We start from the raw sequence: 13,568 nt of genomic DNA, 5'->3' as shown, positions 1-13,568 counted from the left end.
CGTACCGTTTGGTAGGACCTTTTAAACATAGGCGAGTACTGGACTGCAGCTAAGCCTCCGAGTGAGAGGCTGGCTCACCACTCGATAGGATTTTCTGAAACTTAGGCGAGTACTGGACTGCAGCTAAGCCTCCGAGTAAGAGGCTGGCTCACCAATCGGTAGGATTTTTTTAAAACTTAGGTGAAACGGATTCGCAACTAAGCCTCTGAGTGAGAGGCTGGCTCACCACTCGGTAGGATTTTCTCTTCAACTTAGGCGAAACGGTTTCGCAGCTAAGGCACCCACTGGGGGATTTTAGAGCATGTAAAAAATGAACAACAATCATTCGGAAGACTGTAAAATCATGTCTTTTGATAATCAAACTAAAAGGTACTTCTTATTACATCTCAACAGTCTGAATACTTTAAGAGTAAAAGGGGCGGAGCAGTTCCGCATTCCAAGCGCGTGGCTCATCTTTACTGTGCTCGACATTGAAAAGATGATATGCCCCATTGTGGAGCACCTTGGTAACGATGAAAGGGCCTTCCCAAGCAGGAGCGAGCTTGTGTGGTTTCTGCTGGTCCACTCGAAGAACCAAGTCTCCTTCCTGAAATGCCCAACCCCTTACTTTTTGGCATGGAATCGACGCAGGTCTTGTTGATAAATGGTCGACCGGATCAAGGCCATCTCTCTTTCTTCTTCCAGGAGATTGACTGCATCTTGTCGAGCCTGTTCTGCTTCCTCTTCTGAGAAGAGCTCGACTTGGGGCGCATTGTGGAGCAGATCACTCGGGAGTATGGCTTCAGCTCCGTAGACTAAGAAGAACCGAGTTCGTCCAGTCGACCGATTAGGAGTTGTACTCAATCCCCAAAGTACTGATGGAAGTTCATCGACCCAGGTCCCTACTGCATGCTTGAGGTCACACATCAGTCGGGGTTTCAGTCCTTTGAGAATCAATCCATTTGCTCTTTCAGCCTGCCCATTCGTTTGAGGATGGGCAACCGAAGTGTAATCGACCCTCATGCCTTGGGAAGCACAAAAGGCTCTGAATTTGTCAGAGTCAAAGTTCGACCCATTATCTGTGATGATGTTGTGCGGACACCATATCTGAATATCAATTCTCTGATGAAACTTATAGTTGTACTTGCTTCAAGGTTTTTAATGGGTTTGGCTTCGATCCATTTGGTAAACTTGTCGACTGCCACCAGCACATGGGTAAATCCACTCCTGCCAGTCCTTAGAGGTCCAACCATGTCTAATCCCCAGACAGCAAAAGGCTAGACGAGTGGAATAGTCTTCAGAGCTGACGCAGGCTTATGGGACATGTTGGAGTTAAACTGACAGCCTTCACATTTGTCCACTATTTCTTTAGCCATCTCGCTGGCATGTGGCCAGTAAAATCCAGCTCGGTATGCTTTGGCCATGATGGTCCGAGAGGACGCATGGTGACCATAGGTCCCCGAGTGAATATCATTGAGGATCATTCGGCCTTCTTCTGGCGTGATGCATTTCTGGCAGACTCCAGTTACACTTTCTCAGAACAACTAACCTTTTATCACGGTAAAGGCTTTAGATCGTCGGACAATCTGTCGAGCCTCTTCTTCATCTTCTGGAAGTTCTTTGCTAAGAATGTGTGCAATGGACGGCACTGTCCAGTCCGGAGTGATGACCAAAACCTCCATGACTAAGTCGACCATGGCTGGGATTTCGACTTCAGTCGGATCTGTGGCGCTCTTAGGCTGTGGGGACTCTTCAGTGAAAGGATCTTCCCGAACTGAAGGTGAATGGATATGCTCCAAAAACACATTGCTGGGAATGGCCTCTCTCTTAGAACCTATCTTTGCCAACTCATCTGTAGCTTGATTTTTCAGTCGGGGTATATGGTGAAGCTCCAACCCTTCAAACTTCTTTTCCAGCTTTCTTACCGCATTGCAATAACCAGTCATGGCCGGGCTCCTGACATCCCACTCTTTCATCACTTGATTAACCACCAAATCCGAGTTGCCGTAGACCATAAGGCGACAGACGCCGAGTGAAATGTCCATACACAACCCGTATAAAAGTGCTTCATATTCAGCTTCTTTATTTGGAGGAATCAAAAAGAATCTGGAGAACATAGCTAAGCTTGTCTCCATGGGGAGATACCAATACTACCCCAGCACCTGAACCATTCAGCATCTTGGAGCCATTGAAGAACATGGTCCAATGCTCCGAGTGAACTTGAGTCGGCAGTTGCTGCTCAATCCACTCGGCAAGGAAATCTACGATTGCTTGGGACTTGATAGCTTTCTTCACCTCAAACTTGATATCTAATGGAAGGAGTTCAATCGCCCATTTTGCCACTCGACCAGTTGCATCTCTGTTGTTCAAAATTTCAGACAATGGTGTGTCGCTGACGACTATAATGGAGTGATCAGAGAAATAATGTGCAACCTTCTTCATGGTCATGTAGATTCCATAGACAAGCTTCTGATAATGTGGATATCGTTGCTTGGATGGAGTCAAAACTTCAGAGAGATAATATACTGGGCACTGAACCTTGTAAGCCTTTCCTTCTTCTTCTCGCTCAATCGTGAGTACTGTACTGACAGCTTGTCCAGTGGATGCAATATAAAGCAGTAAAGGCTCTTTCTTGATTGGCGCAACAAGCACCGGCTGGGTCGAAAGTAGGGCTTTGAGCTCTACAAACGCTGCGTCAGCTTCATCAGTCCACTCGAACTTATCAGATTTCTTCATCAATCAGTAAAGAGGTAAGGCCTTTTCACCAAGACGAGTAATGAATCGACTCAAGGCGGCCAAACAACCAGTAAGCTTCTGAACGTCATGCACACGCACAGGGCATTTCATTCGGAGGATGGTATCAACTTTTTCTGGATCAGCGTCAATCCCTCGTTGGGAAATGAGAAAAGAGAGTAACCTTCCACCTGGAACTCCGAATGTGCACTTTGACGGATTAAGCTTGATATCATACCTTCTTAGGTTGGCAAAGGTTTCTGCAAGGTCAGTTAGTAGGTCAGAACCTTTGCGAGCCTTGACCACAATATCATCTATGTATGCTTCCACATTCCGACTGATTTGACTGAGCAGGCACTTATGAATCATTCTCATGAATGTGGCTCCGGCATTTTTAAGACCAAATGGCATGGTAACATAGCAAAAGCACCCGAATGGGCTAATGAAAGCTGTTTTTATTTCATCAAGACCATACAGTCGGATCTGATGATACCCAGAATATGCATCTGAAAAAGACAAGCGCTCACACCCCGCCGTCGAGTCAACAATCTGATCAATGCAGGGAGAGGGAAATGATCTTTCGGGCAGGCCCGATTGATATGCTTGAAATCGATGCACATACGAAGTGAATCGTCCTTCTTAGGGACCATGACTACATTGTCAAGCCACTCGGAGTGGTAGATCTCACGGATGAACTCTGCTGCCAGGAGCCAAGCTACTTCCTCACCAATTGCCTTTCTCTTCTGCACGGCGGACCGCCGAAGATGTTCTTTGACGGGTTTTACCTTGGGGTCAACACGCAAACGGTGCTTAGCTAGTTCTCTGGGTACACCAGGCATGTCAGAAGGCTTCCACGCAAAGATGTCCCAGTTCTCACGGAGGAACTGGATGAGCGCTTCTTCCTATTTGCTGTCGAGTGTCGTTGATATATGACTCGGTGCGGCATTGGGATCGGTCGGGTGAATATGAATTGGCTTCATTTCACCAGACGACTGAAATGTAGAATCTGTGGTAGGCTTCTTAGCTCAGAGAAAATCACTCGGATCTGCATTCTTCTAATACTCTTGAAATTCAACTGCTGCCATTTGTGCATCGGCAATTTTGGAATCCTTCTGGAAGCACTCCTCCGCCTTCTGCCGATTGCCAGTAACTGTTATCACACCTCTGGGGCCAGGCATCTTCAACTTGACGTACACGTAACATGGTCGAGCCATAAAACATGCGTAGGCAAGCCTACCCAGAATGGCATGATAAGCACTCTGGAAATCCACAACTTCAAATGTCAATTTTTCCTTACGGTAATTCTTGTAATCACCGAAAACCACGTCAAGGGCGATTTGACCGAGTGATTTGGCTTTCTTTCCAGGGATAACGCCACGGAAACTCATATTGCTCTCGTTAAGTTTGGACATCGGAATGCCCATCCCCTTTAAAGTTTCAGCATAAAGGATGTTCAAACCGCTTCCACCATCCATTAGCACTTTAGTCAGTCTATTGCCTTCGACCACTGGGTCGACCACCAATGCTTGCCTCCCAGGGGTGGCTATGCGAGCAGGGTGATCAGACTGGTCGAATGTGATGGCTGTCTGAGACCATTTTAGGTATGTGGTCATCGTCGCCGGAGCGACCATATTCACTTCTCTGTTGATAACTTTCAACCGACTCTTGCTCTCAACATCAGCAAAAATCATGAGAGTGGAATTGACTTTCGGATAACCATCGTCTTCCTCTTCGTCCTCGTCTTTGTCCAACTCTTTTTCCTTCCCACTGGGTTGTTTCTCTCGGAACTGCTGGATCAGGAGTCGACATTGTCGAGTGGTATGCTTAGGGTAAATCAGATTACCCTCTTCGTCCTTCTTCGTATGGATGTGACACGGTAAATCCAACACATCATTTCCTGCTTGATCCTTCACTTTCTTTGGGGGCCAGGGCCCTTTAGGTTTTCCCTTAAACTTTCCTTGAGTCAATGCTGCAACCTCACCGGGTGCTGCAGGCTCGGCCTTACGTTTCTGTTTCCGATTGGAATTACCCCCACCAGCCTCTTGGCCGACTGGTTTACCCTTTCCGCTGCAAAGTCAGTCCTCTTCTTCTCTGTTAGCATACAGGGTGGCTATTTCCATCACCCGAGTCACAGTCATATCTCTAGTCCGACCGAACTTCAGGACCAACTCTCGGTATTTGACGCCTTCCTTGAAGGCACACACTGCTTGATGCTATGATACATTTTCAACGGTGTGATGCAAAGTGGTCCACCTCTGAATGAAATCTCTTAGAATCTCACTCGGTTTCTGCACAAAATGCTGCAACTCGGTCAATCCTTCTGGCCGCTTGCAAGTGCCCTCAAAAGTTCTGATGAAGACTCGAGCCAGCTCTTCCCAACTGTATATACTGTTTGGGGGCAAACTGAGTCAACCACGCTCGGGCCGACCCTTCTAACATCAGAGGAAGATGTTTCATTGCCACTTCATCATTCCCGTCGCCGATCTGCATGCCACTCGGTAATCCTCAAGCCAAGTTTCAGGCTTGGACTCTCCAGTGAACTTACTGACTCCAGTCGCCAACCTGAAGTTGGGTGGAATCACTGCATCCCTGATGGCTCTGCTGAAACATTCTGGACCCGAAACATGCACTCTGGTCGGTCGGATGATCTCTGCCAGGGTCTTCTCTATGCGCTCTGTTTCGATCGACTAGACCTTGAACGAGGATAGATCTTGCATCAAAGCCTGGCTCTCTTGGGTCAATTGGCGCTCTGCGCTCGCCACTGTGACGGCATCTATCATCGTAATGCCAACGCACATATGATGCACTCCTCGGAGGAGGTGTAGGCCCTTGACAGCTTTTGTCGTGGTCCAGTTGATGATCATACTGCCCAAAGCCTTCATGCCGCGGGGGCGATCTTGGGCTGTGGGCCGACTGAACTGTATCCGCAACTACGGATCTGCTGTGAATCCTATTACGCGACTGAGACATTGTTGTGTTCTGTTCTCTTACTGCCCGGAGCAAGGCCCGGATCTGCATCAAACCTGTGCCAGCCTCCGACTGGGAAGGTTGAATCGACTCTGCTATTCGGGCCGTAGCCGTGAGATTCTGAATAGGAGTACGGTATACCTTAGGCGGAGGAGGGAAAATCTGTTGTCGACTGGACTCAGGAATCCGCTCCCGAGCACGCTCGTCGAGAGCGCACTGAAGGTTCTCCAGTCGAGTGTGCTCAACCAAATTAGCCAAGCACACCTCTTGCAAGGCCCGAGCCTCGGGGGTTTCTCCAACGATGGGTGTGTGGAGTGCATCCATGTTGCGGCGGTGAAGTTCCTCCCTCTGTTGCGAAGAGAGGGGTTCAGGATGGTACTCCTCGTGGACGCGTGACGGATCACCGCCACCATCCTTGCCGTCAGCACAGCGGAAACCAGGCGGACTACATGGTCCATTGACCATCAAGACTTCAGCCGCAGGGTCGCTGCTATCGCACTCGGATGTGGTCTTCGCAGAGCCAGTCGACAGATCAAACAAGCCATGGAGAGTTTCATCGGGCTCGATTGCCGCGACTTGATGGGTGGCCGAATGCCGAGCCACCACGTGTTTCACCCATCGCTGAAGCCGCGATCGACCAGATCGCTTGCGGCGGTGAATAGCGGGGAGGGCAGACACCATTGAGGCCGACCGATACTGGGTCGACGACTGCCGGAGAAGGATGCCGCGAACGCACACGCGAAAGTGCGTCGCCCCTCGTACGGGGAGCGCCTCGACGTCAAGGGGAGGTTCCAGAAGCCAAGCGGAGTTGTCGGCGATGAAAACGAGCGCGCTGAGACGGATCTCGTGGCCCTCAGCCAATCCACTACAGGAAACCATGATGATGGTGAACGAAAAAATTGCAACTTCACCAACAAGTCTCTAAGATACCTACCCCATGGTGGGCGCCAACTGTCGTGGTTCTAAGACTGATAGTAGAAAGGGGGGTAGGTATGGAGAGGCAAGATCTCAGCTATGGTGAAGGTGTACACACGAGATTTACGAGTTCAGGTTCTTCTCGGAGGAAGTAATAGCCCTACGTCTCGGTGCCCGGAGGCGGTCAACTAGATTATATGTGTGTGGTGTTACAGGGGGTGCCAACCCTTGTCCCAGAGGAGGGGGGTGGCTTATATAGAGTACGCCGGGACCCCAGTCGTCCTCCATTACAAGGGCCTTAATGTACATAAAGTAGGGGTGTTACTGATAAAGCCCGCCTTAAGTGCTATTAACGACCTTAAACACTACGGAGTGAACGCCTGACCGTTGCAATGCTGAGTGACTCCTGATCTTCGGTAGGTCGAGTAATTCCTTGAATGGTCGAGTGACAATAGGTAGGGGGACACCTGAGTGATATGACTGGTCGAGTGGACTGCACTCGACATCTTTGACTGGGGTCCCTTGTTGCCTCTTGGACTTCTTATCTTCTAGGGTAGTGGCCTTGGGTAGGACGTATGGGTCAGGCCCATGACCTTACCCCAGGTCTGTATCCTCATCAGTAGGCACATCAGGGCTCAAACAACTCCTACTCATGCTAGTGGGTTTCATCTATTTACTGTGGCAATGACAGGTTATGCAGAGGAAAAGGGGGTTCAACTACCGCAGCAAGTAACAGATATGTTGTTGTTGTCCTAATTCAGTAAAAGAGAGCAGAAGCAAGAGAGTGGGATCGTATCGGAATGAACAAGGGGGTTTTGCTTGCTTGGCACTTCTAAAGATTGTATAGCTCTTCATCGGTGTCATCAAACTCATCATCGGAACCATGTCTATCGAGAGGGGACAAATACCGGCAAACAAGGAAGAACATAATCAATGCAATGCACAATATGATGCATGATCATTACATGTCAATATGCTGTGATTTGAGCTAATGCATCTAGCAATGATTTGAATGAAGTTGGTTTGAATCAAAGATTCAAATTCAAACTCCATATGTGATTTCTTAAATGCCATTTAATTGAATTGTCCTAAACAGTAGTCATAAGTTGTTCTAACATGCATGAAAATGGTACAGATGGATAGATTGGATTTTTCTGATCATTTTTCATATATAACTTATTTCATTTGGAGTTACGGTTGAATTTCTATGATTTTTAGAAGTTTAAAGCATTTTCTGGAATTTCTAAATTATTTAAAGATTAAGTTAAATTCTAGAAAAGGTATATTGCATCAGCTCTACGTCAGCAGGTCAATAGTGGTCAGCCGGGTCAAATCTGACCAGTGGGTCCCAATGGTTAGTGACTCAGGGCTGGTTAGGGTCACTAACAGGTGGGCCTGGTCAACGCTGACTAGGCAAAAGTTAGAGCTGACACATGGGGTCCACGGGATTAGCACTAAACTAACAGGGAGGTTAGGCTAACCTAAACAGGCACATGGGCCCACTTCATAGTGGCTCAAGGGGGTGATTAGCGCGGCCATTAGCAGCTAATGATGACACTACGTCATCTCACCGGAGTTGAACGCCGGCGAGCACATCAGACGATGGATGTTCATCGGAATCGAGCTACGGGCAACCATTTGCCTTGTCGTTCGTTTCTACGGGTTTCTCGGGTTCACGCGCATCCAGAGGAGCTGGCGAGAGGAGCTTGGGTGAGCTATGGCATCGGCGGTGGCGAGCGAGGCGGCGGCCGGAGCTCGAGTTTGAGCGGGTGCAGGGCTGCGGTGCGCTAGGGGGGCAGTTGAGGGGATGGAAGGCCCCCTGGGAGTGCCCTGAGCACAAGCGCATGCTCGGCTACGAGATGCAGCGCCTGTGGCCACGGCGGCGACTTGGCCCGCGTCGGTAGGCTTCGCGCACGACGGGGATCGATGGCTGCAGCATGAATTCGACAAGGGGAGCAGGGGAACATGGTCAGGGGCTCACGACGGAGACGACGGGATGGTCAACATGCTCGGGGAAGGCCTGGAGGCGACGGGACAATGACGTCAATCTTGGTCGGCCGTGGTTGAGGACGATGGCAGTGCCAGCAAAGTAGGCCTCCAGGCGACGTGTAGCTCGATGGAGAGGCGGAGGCTTTGGTCAATCTGGTGGAGCGGAACGATGATGGTGGCTATGACTGCGACGAGCGGTGGCGATGAGCTCCACTCGGGTTGTTGCTGGAGAGAGGCAACAAAGGGGGAAGAAGCCCAGAGAGATAGAGGGGAAAAGCAAAGGGGGTCGAGGGCATTCCAACGGCACACTAGAAGGGTCGGGGCGACTGGGACACGTCGAAGCAGGAGGTGGCGGCCAGCGACGCGCCCTCTGCCATGACTTGTCCTCCTGGCGAGGGGTTGAAGACAAACCTACCCCTCGCTAGGTTAGGCTGGGCCGGCTCTGGTGTACTGGGCTGCTAGTGAGCTGCCATGTAAGTTTCTTTCTTCTTTCTCTTTCTTTCTGTTTTTTTCCTGTTTCTTTTATTTTCCCACTCTTTAAATTCAAAACAGAAATTCAAATCAGTGCCAAACTTTCTGTAAATATCCATGTGATTTATATGGACTTTTCCGAATGCACACCAATATTTCTGAGACATTTGAAAATATATTCTAGATATATGAATATAAATTCAAATTCAAATAGCACAATGATTTAAATTCAAAGTGCCAAAATATTCCATAAAAATGTTCATCATTTTTGGTTGGGCTCAAAACCCTTGTCAAAATATAACCAACATTATTTAGGGCCATTTTGGAAACATTTGAATGGACTTTCAGGGTTCTTGCCCTTTACTTAATATTTCTGAGGCTTTGGGAATTCCTCAATTCAAATTTCATTTGAATTTGAACATGATGGTCACATGGAAGCTAACCTAGGTCAGACCAGAACTCGGGATGTGACAACTAACCCCCACTAAACAAGAATCTCGTCCCAAGATTCAAGCGTAGGGTAAGATGAAAGGGGGATGCAAACTAACACAATCTTCACGATCCAGGTTGCACTTCATAAGAACATTGATTCCGATCACCAACTTTGTCTCGATGTCTTGCTTCGAGAACTCCAACCAACATGACAACGAGAGGAAAGGAAAAACTCAAGATGGATCGATCTTCTCGAAGATCGAACAACTTAGGGTCAACTCAGGGAGTTAGACATTGAAACATCTCTTGAGCTGAGACACGAAGCATACATCTAGAGGGATGGAGTGAAACAGATGACGAGGGTTCACTAGGTAGACAATAGTTCCACACTTAAGAGGGTGGTGAACGGTTGTCAACGCAACGGGGAGTAGAGTTGCCATGATACCATAATGAGACATCTTGGAGGAGGTGACTCGTAGAATTGTTACCTTAAGTGGCAAAAAGAATTACTTTTGATATAGAGAGCATTGAGACTCTTTATACCAGCCTAAGACAATTCACCAACAATCGTTTGGCAGAGTAGGAAAGAATGGCACACCCAGACTAGGATGGATGATGTGGACTACCTCGTTGGAGACAACGTAAGGGATGATTTTCACTTATCATCGAAAATGGATGGGACTCATGGTAGGACCACTTTTTGAAGATGGTCCTTATCAGTAATTACTGAGGAGGGTAGTCCAAGGTAGGATGGCACAATGGTGGTGCAAGCTGGGAAAAAATGCAAATGTTGGGAATGATTCTAGTAACTGGGAGAAGCCCAACAATAGAGAGTTAGTCCACTGTTTGAAAGGTATTGCATAACCGAGGAAACTGGGAGCAATCCCACTTAGTGCCGATGATAACACCTAATGCTTGCACGTGCTCTCAAGAACTTGAGCATTTCCATATTCATCAAGGTTTTGCCAATATCCGTGTCAAGGATCCTGGCAACACAACATACTACAATGATGGATATTGGTGGACGATATAGATGCAAAGGAAGATAACACCTTCTCAGATTTCACCTTAGCGAGGCCAAGGGATCGAAATCTGGATGATCGACCGAGAAACATTTAGCACTTCACTTTTGATGTTCTCCTTGATGTGCTAGCGTAACCCATTCATTGAAATGGTTTGGTATCTAGAACATTGACTAACAGGTCGGACTTCAGGAGCTCAAGAATCCATAAGGAATAACTATGAAAGTAAATCCTGCGAGATTCTTATGGGGAGGTGGCCAACTTCCTCAATCAAGATACTACAATAATAGGTCTTCCTGATGGTGCGTTGGCCATGACATCCACTTTACCGGGTTACAGGGAGACCAATATTATAGTTCTTTGAAAACGTTCTAACCATCATATCTGCCTGAAATTCAGATCTGATTGGTGTCAGAATAATCCAGACTCATCGAGTCTACAAAGAAGAATGAAAGATTGCAGCACAAATCGACGAGATGATGTTGCGAGATTCTCGGGAAATGAACTGCGATAGCAAGCTCCAAAACATGAGCTGGTTCTGCTACATACATGTGAACACGCTGTCCCAGACAAGCATGATCACATGGTAGTCTTACAACAAAACACTATCGAGTTCTGGTAGGGAACCATCGTTGAGGATATCGGAATCTTGTGCATAAACTAGTATTTGCACAACAACTCCTTTTCCTGGAACAAATCAGTCAGTGGCTTGGTGTGCTACGGAATTCATATGGAATGAAGATGATCAGTCTAACAAACTGCAAAATACTTTGCACGTGCATGGATAACTTGGGATGATTCCAGAGGAAGCAAAAATAGACTTTCTTGAATTCACGATGGAAACTTGCACCAAATGCACGTGAATCAGAGGAAGTCACTTCTTTCTTCAACATATGCTTCATGAATGAAGCATGAAGATATTTCTTATAGAAGTTTCCAATACTAGCTGGATGTTCGACACGAATCATGGAGATGGCAGAATGTTGTTGATGGGCTCATCAAAAAGTCATCGAGATTTCCATATAAGTGGATTTTCACAATTATGTGAACAAGGTGATAGCATTGGTCAGACTCAAAAGATGTAATGGTGTATGCTCAAGGAAGCAACCGCGAGTAAGACAACATTATGAGTACCGTTGGTTTTGATTTGATTTGACGATAGCCCATACTCAAATCAGAGATTGGTTAAGATGATAGGTCCATTAACTGATCATGAGGGCCAGTTGATGAAAATACCATCTTTTTTTAGCACACATACAAGATATCCCTTGAGATAAACTAAGTCGGAGAAGCTTTTATCTTCCAACTCTCCAAGTTGTTGTTTAGCTTAACCAACTAGCTCAGGGTATCCGACACAGATTCTTAAAGACAAGGTGGTTTACAAGAAAACCAACTTGATCACGAACTCAACATAGCGGTCAGGTGACGACCTGGTGATACCTCCGAGAAGATATTCGGTAAATCACGAACCACCGATATGTTACTAAGCTCGATATCAATCTTTCTTTTCAGGCAAGACAATATGATCAAATAAGAAAGGGGGTGACACAATCCTAACTCATTGACCAAAGAGTGCACCAGGAGCAAAGGACTAGGTAGCACGATCAATCTTAGATTGATAATTCAATAATCAACATGCTAAGAATGAGATTATTGTCCACTAACTACCAAGCAACAAGGTTGCTAGGAGTGTTAATTTCACACATCATGATTCACTTGTCGGCATTCCGGTTATAATAACACGGAACCAAGGAATGAATAATGCTGGCGAGAAGTATCACTACTCAAGAATTCATAAGAGATGGCGCAATTCTCATGACAATCCTGATGTAAAGAGGGTAACACTCCAAGGTGGAACCGAACAAAAGCTGGATTAGTATTTGATCTGTGGAACACAACTGCTTTAACCCAATCCTGGATATGGATGAGGTACTGGAGTTTGTTTCTCCTAGTCATTCCGAAATAGAATGGCTTGACGGACCACAAGAGTAATAGGCATCGATGAACGAATGCACTCATACTCTTGACTATCAATTTATAGACGAGGGTCACAAGACAACTAAAGAGGGACAACTCAAAGGAACATACGATTTTCTGAGTTGTGGATGCATGGATTATCATGTCAAACGAGTTCAACATATTTCTTCCGGATAACCCATGCGGAGAAGGTAGAACTAGCAGAGTCACATCATAGAATCGAGAACTCGTCAAGAGCACTCTGGTTGTGATCTTTCGGTTTAGCGAGGAACTTCTGCCATAAGGAGTTCATGGTATTTGGAAGAAGGATATACCATGAACCTTGAGGACTAGCGCAAAGGTTACGAATAACCTAAAGGAACGAGCAAACACTATCTACATGAAGTAAGTTGAGTGAATCTCGGGTTCAAAAAAACCCAGGAGTAGAATACCTAATACTAAGTGGCATCACGGGATGCTTTTGATAATGACTGCCAGAATCATCACACTGGAATACAAAACATGGCTAGATTACTAGTTGATACTCTAAGACACCTAGGGTTGTAATAATAGCTCCAACATATATGTCGAGGCAATAGAGTACCTCAACAACTAGTTAGTGTGGTTGATCTGGCACAAAGGAGCTTCGGAACGGTAAGAAGGGATTTGCAAATGCATCAGACTATTTAGAAACCTGGGATGACTCGGACAGCATAACGACTGTAAATGCTCAAAAAGATTTGAGACATCCTGCAAAATGATGGAATGACCACTTAATCATCACAATATTAAGGTACCGAGACCAACTATGAACACACGGAAGTAGTAGAGACTGAATTGAGGCTTGAATCCATCCATCTTATAAGTCTATGGATTAGTAACACGTGATCCTGATAGAAAGAGGGGAAAGCCTAGTTCATTAACCATGTAGGAAAGATAGTATGACTCGGATCAGAAGGGCATGAGGTAAAGGAGTAAAAAGAGCCGTACATTCCCGTCCACAATCAATTCCCTTATATAACTAAAGAATTTCTAGACTCAACTTCGACCAAGTTGGCTTGGTAATCCTACATGCAGTCAAGCTCTAATACCAAAGCTGTCAGG

Source organism: Triticum dicoccoides, chromosome 6B, assembly GCF_002162155.2.
Source record: "Triticum dicoccoides isolate Atlit2015 ecotype Zavitan chromosome 6B, WEW_v2.0, whole genome shotgun sequence".
Taxonomy (NCBI): Eukaryota; Viridiplantae; Streptophyta; class Magnoliopsida; order Poales; family Poaceae; genus Triticum; species Triticum dicoccoides.
Note: the sequence above shows the minus strand (reverse complement) of the source record.